Source organism: Myodes glareolus, chromosome 2, assembly GCF_982192425.1.
Source record: "Myodes glareolus chromosome 2, mMyoGla1.1, whole genome shotgun sequence".
In the NCBI taxonomy this organism is placed as follows: Eukaryota; Metazoa; Chordata; class Mammalia; order Rodentia; family Cricetidae; genus Myodes; species Myodes glareolus.
This window is the reverse complement of record NC_142027.1, coordinates 93,557,200-93,563,199: the sequence shown is the minus strand read 5'-3', so window position 1 is coordinate 93,563,199 and position 6,000 is coordinate 93,557,200.

Genomic DNA, 6,000 nt, shown 5'->3' with positions numbered 1-6,000 from the left:
ATTTTAATATAACAAGTTTATTATTGACTGCCCTCAGCAATCAGCCACTTGTGTCTCCTGGATGCTAAAGTAATGTCATGATGGAAAAGGAACAGGTGCCTTAAGGTTTGTTTCAGGCAGAAATTAAAAGGTTTGACTGATAATTCCTCTCTCTCTTTCTTTCTCTCTCTCTCTCTCTATCTATCTATCTATCTATCTATCTATGTCTCTATCTATCTATCTATCTCTGTGTGTGTGTGTGTGTGTGTGTGAGAGAGAGAGAGAGAGAGAGAGAGAGAGAGAGAGAGAGAGAGAGAGACTGTCCATAACTTTAACACTGACCAATAAAATTCTGTTAAGCTATTAATCCAACTCTCATAGATTACTAAACACTCCACTCCACCACTATATTTTCATAGGCACATGCTCAGAATTTTAAATTCCCTTTGGTCACTTCTTAATGTGTCTGAAAACTTATCTCTTTTATAAACTTAAAATTCTTGTAAGATCCAGGGAGCTGCATCAGACCCACCTGAACAGATCAGAGTCACTCAAGATAAGAATCATTCAACTTTTCCCTGATCTCAGGACCCCTTCCCTCACCTTGGGACCCTCCTCCCTCAATTACCAGAATCTAAGGAAAATTTTCTGAACTTCGTCTTCTGCCTTACCAGCATCTTTTCAAGTCCAAACTGTCAGCCAGACAATTTCACAGAGCTCAAACAATGGGGAAGACATGGATGGCCACCTCAGGACAAGCCTCCTAGATGATTGAAGCCCACCAAGTCAGTTTGAAACAACTTCAAGAGACCTGATACCCCCATTCCTGTCCACCTGCTGCCCTTAACACCCAACTTTTTATAATAAACAAAAAGGTGAAATGTCATTTCCATCGCATCTGGAGTCCCACAGTCGGTAGCATTTTGGCAAAATGCTTAGTCACCTTAGATGCTAGATCCCACAGCCGCACACACACCATCAGCATTCAGGCAAATTGCTTAGTCACCCTAGGGCCTTACACCCTACATAATCTATGCGCATGCACAGCGTGGCCACATAATCTATACGTATGCATGACGTGGCTGTGTAAGCCCCTATATGCATGCTCTGAACTACCTCTAAAAAGTGACTTGCCCACTCCATGTTCTCCTTTGCTGCATTTCTTTCAGACAGGCCTGTGCACCCCCCTCTTTCCTTTCTCTTTATTAATAAAAAGCCTTAAAGTGGGTTTTGTTTTATATCTGTGGTTCATTCTCGTGCATGGTAATATCACTTGTGTGCACAGCAGGCTTGTGGAAGTCAGAGGAAAACTTGCAGGAGTCAGTTGTCTCTTTTTCTCATGTAGGTGCCGTAAATGGAACTCAGGTTGTCAGGCTTGATGGCAAGGAACTTTGTCCATGGAGCCATCTTGGCAGCTCTCTGGAGTCTCTTTTATGAGGCCCTCAACTCATTTATGAGGATCTACCATCATAAGCTGACCTACTGTGATGGTTAATGTTGATTATCCACTTGATAGGGTCCAGAATCACTGTGGAAATGAGCCTTGGGCATGTCTATGAGGGAGTTTCAGATTAGATTAACTGACTGGAATGCCAAAGGACTGGGCATCTCCTGCCTCCGGCCCATCAAGAATGGTAGTTCTTTCCGAGAACAAGTAAAAGAGCAAAGGAAGCACCAGGCTCCGGAAACTTTAAGTGTTTGCTCTGTTTTAGCCCTCTAGTCTGAGAGCGTCTCTTACAGCAGCTGTACAAAATGAATACACACACCTGGAGGAAGTGCTTTTAAAAACTGGAGGACAAAAATCATAAAACTGAACCTAGAGGCATTTGAAGGTTAATAATAATTATTCATGAATGAATGAAGAGAAAAATAGAGACAGATTAAAAAAGAGAGAAAGGGAAAAGAGAATATGAATATGAACTGGGGGGGTTATTTTCCCATCCCCATTTTAAAAAAAAGAAAACAGCTTCAGCCAGGAATGGTGGTGTACACCTTTAATCACAACACTCAAGAGGTAGAGAGGCAGGTAGATCTCTGTGAGCTTAAGACCATCTTGGTCTACATATTCAATCCAGGGCTATATAGTAAGACCCTTTCTCAAACAAACAAACAGTGCGTTCACCATCAAACCTGGGGAATAGAACAAAAGGTATTGTACACAGTAATGCAGTGTTTGATATCAAATGTACTGTGAAGCCCCCTCCACTCCCTCAGGCACCTTTAACATGCCCCTTCCCTCCTCCACACCCTCCCATTCTTCCTCCTTCCCACTGAGTCCAGTCCGGGTATTATGGCCGACTGGAATGTTGACTGATCTTGTTGACTTGACCATGTGCAGACCTCATACACGTATCCATGGCTGTGGAGAGTTCATGAATGTAATGACCAACCGTGCCATGTCCAAAAGACAACTTTTCACAGCACCCTTTCCCATCTTTCAGTCTTTCCATCCTTTCTTCTGCAGGACTCCATAAGCCTTGGGGTGGAATACTGATATAGGAGACCCATTTAAGAATGAGAATTTAACGGTCCTTACTCTCAGCACTTTGACCCATTAGAACTCGCTGTATAAACTGCTGCCCACTGCAGAGAGAACTCTTTCCGGTCAAGACTGAGGCACTGATCTATGGGCACAAGCATAAACATTTATAAAGAAGTTTGACTATATTTAGCAATACAACCGTGACAGGTTTCCTCCTAGGGTCTATGGCCTCCAGAGTTACGGGGCTTTTGACCAGGTTTACAGCACTACATAGGAATTCCCTACTGTGGATGGAGCATGCCTCAAAACCAATCAGAAAAAGGCTAATTACTCTCATAACCTTCATGTACCACAGGGCACATTTTACCTGTCAGGTCAGTATTGTAGCATGCAGGGTTTGCTACTGGGTGGGAACATTGTTGGCTTTTCGTCCCCAGCAATCTGCAGAGCACCCTGCAGCTCTGTGAAATCTAGCCCGTAGAAAGGATGTTTTCAGGACTGTTTCAACTTGGTTACTCTGTGCCTTGTAAAGCAACACTAAGTTGTATCCTCAGCAAAAGGATTTTACTATCTCCTTCATTGTCAGGGTATTTTATCATGGCAGTGCGGTGGGGATGAGATGGGTGCTGTAGCAGAATGTCATAGCTTGAGTGTTCCAAGGATGCAAACATATTTACCACAATTCCGGGTATTATGAGGTTGAAGACCAAGATGCAAGCAGATCTGGTGCATGGAGAAGGCTGCTTCCTAGTTCACAACTTCTTATCATGTCCTCACAGGTTGGAAGGAGTGTGAGAATCTTCTGTAAGCACGTCTTTTATAATTACCAATGTCCCTGAAATTTACCAGATTCATTAGGCATCTCGGTCTCCAAACATATATGAACTGTAAGAACCACTGAGTGACACTTTCAGATCCACATTGCAGCCTGAAAGGAGCAGAGACCAACCAAACAGCCTAGGAGACACAGAGATAAGCTGTGCTGTCTAGAAAACTCTCAGGAAAGCTAAGCTACCGGAAAACGGCTCAGTCTGTGAGTCTCGAACCTGGCGAACTTTCTGTAGGCTATTTCCTATGCTCCAGATATCCAGCTTTTGTGAGCTGTCACCCATGCTGGGGTGGGCTTTGGTGATACAGCTGTCTTTGAGCCATTTCTGCTCCTATAAGTAATGTCTCACCCACATTTAATAAAACTTACTGGTTTGCCAAGGTGGACTTTGGTGGTGTCCTTACTTTGGACTATCATTGGTTTCCTGTCTGGAGACTGAGATGGCCAAGAAGGTAAATACCAAGTCTGACAACCTGAGTCTGATCCCTGAGATCTACGTGATGGAAAGACCTGACTTTTCCTCTGTCTTTCATGTGTGTGCTGTAGAACACAAAAATACATATATAAATGAAATTTAAAAAAATATTTTTACCAGGCAGTGGTGGCATACGCCTTAAATCCCAGCACTTGGGAGCCAAAAGCAGGCAGATCTCTGTGAGTTCGAGGCCATCCTGGTCTACAAAGTAAGTTCCAGGACAGCTAGGCTACACAGAGAAACCTTGCCTCGGAAAAAAAAAAAAAATGTATACATTATGACTATACTAAGCTTACTTCTCTTGAGAAAACTTGGCGGTGACAAAGCGGTAAAATAGCCTATATAATATGCTATTTTAAAAAAAAAACCCACCAGTCAGCAAAATTCTACTTTCTATCATGGAAAGAAATAGCTTGGATGAACTTTGGTTCTGTGGTTGGCATGCGCATGTCACGGCCAATGTGTGGAAGTCAGAGGACAATTTTCAGGAGGAGATTCTCTCCTTACAACTTGCAGGTCCTAGGGATTAAGACCTACAGGTCAGGTTTGGCAGCGAGCACCTTTACCCTCTGAACTAATTTGATGGTGCCTTTTTTTTTATCTGCATTGAGTAAAACAAACAATAGTTGACACATAACAGTTCCTTTGATATGAACTGTCTAAAACAGGAAAAGTGCCTTTCTCTGCTGAACCATCTAGCCAGCCCCTAGATGAACTTTACAAACACGAGGTTCAATGATTTATAAACATAGACAAGCTAGAAGGGCACACTTTATTTTTCTGCTGCCTCCAGTTGGAAGGCAGGCGCCCCGAATCTGCTCTAGGGGGCTGCTTCTACAGTGTAAAATTAGACGATTGAACCCACAGCTCTCCCTGGACAACTTCACAGACTCCAGGGAGCCTATTGAATCTTCAAGGGGATTCTCCTTAATTGCCTTTCCCAGTGTGGTGGGATAAAACACCCTGTCAAAGGCAAGGCAAGAGAAAAGCGGCAGGGAGAGGAGGCGTGGCAGCCGGGGTCGCAAGACCCACAGACAGGAAGCTGAGAGAACAATGGTGGCTCTCAGTTTGCTTTCTCCTTTCTTTAAGTTCGGGGCCTCTGCAGCCCAATTAACATAGGTCTCTCTCGCTTAACCTAATCTAGTTCGTCCTTCACAGGTGTGCCCAGGGCTGTCTCCTAGGTGATTCTACATCCCGTTAAGCTGACCACTACCACACACACACACCCCACGCAGGGACACTACGCATGTCAGTTCACCCTTTTGTGCTATTTGAGAGCAGGGCCCCCATTCTTCCAGGATGCGCTGCATCCCCTTCTGCTACTCTATAAGCACAAACAGAGCCTCTCTCGTATAGTCAGAGCTTTCTGCGTATCTGTCTGTGATTCCTATCTCTGGGAGAGCAGATGGAGCTGCTGGCAACAGCACGTCCTGCTGGCCTCAGCTCCTGGGAGAGCAGCAAGGAAAGCTGATATCTCTGAGCGCCTCCCACATTCGAAGCTCAGAGCTGTGAACACAAAGGCAGCTATGGTTTACCTTCTCGCAATTTTTTAAATTACATGTATTTATTTACTCTGCACATGTGCCACAGCAAGCACACGGAGGTCAGAAGATAACCTAGGCGAGCCCGTTTTCCTTACACCTTGCGTGACCCAGAAATCCTCAGGTCGCTGGGTCCAGCAGCAAGCACCTTTACTACAGAGCCGGCTCACAGACCCGTTTGTACTTTTCTTTTTATTATTTTTTTTCTCAAAGTTTATTAAAATACAAAAGTTTCCATTTCCGCCCCTCCTCCCAACCCCCTCCCACTCTCCCCACTCCCTCCCCTCCTCCCTCTCCATCCCCAAGAGCAGTCAGGGTCTCCTACCCTGTGGGTAGTTCAAGCTCCTCCCCACTCCCTCCAGGTCCAGGAAGGTGAGCATCCAAACAGACTGGATCCCAGAAATCCAGTATATGCAGAGGAAACAAGTCCCAGTGTCATTGTCAATGGCTTTTCAGAAAGGCTCCGGGCCAGCCACATTCAGAGAATCCGGCCTCATTCAGAGAATCTGGCTGGATCACGTGCTCGCTCAGTCCCAGTCACTGGCCTTGGTGAACTCTCATTAGATCAGTCCCCTTGTATCAGTGGGTGATTGCACCCCTCGCGGTCCTGATTTCCTTTTTCATGTTCTTCCTCCTTCTGCTCCTCATTTGGACCTTGGGGGACCCCGTTTGTACTTTTTATCTGAATTGAATA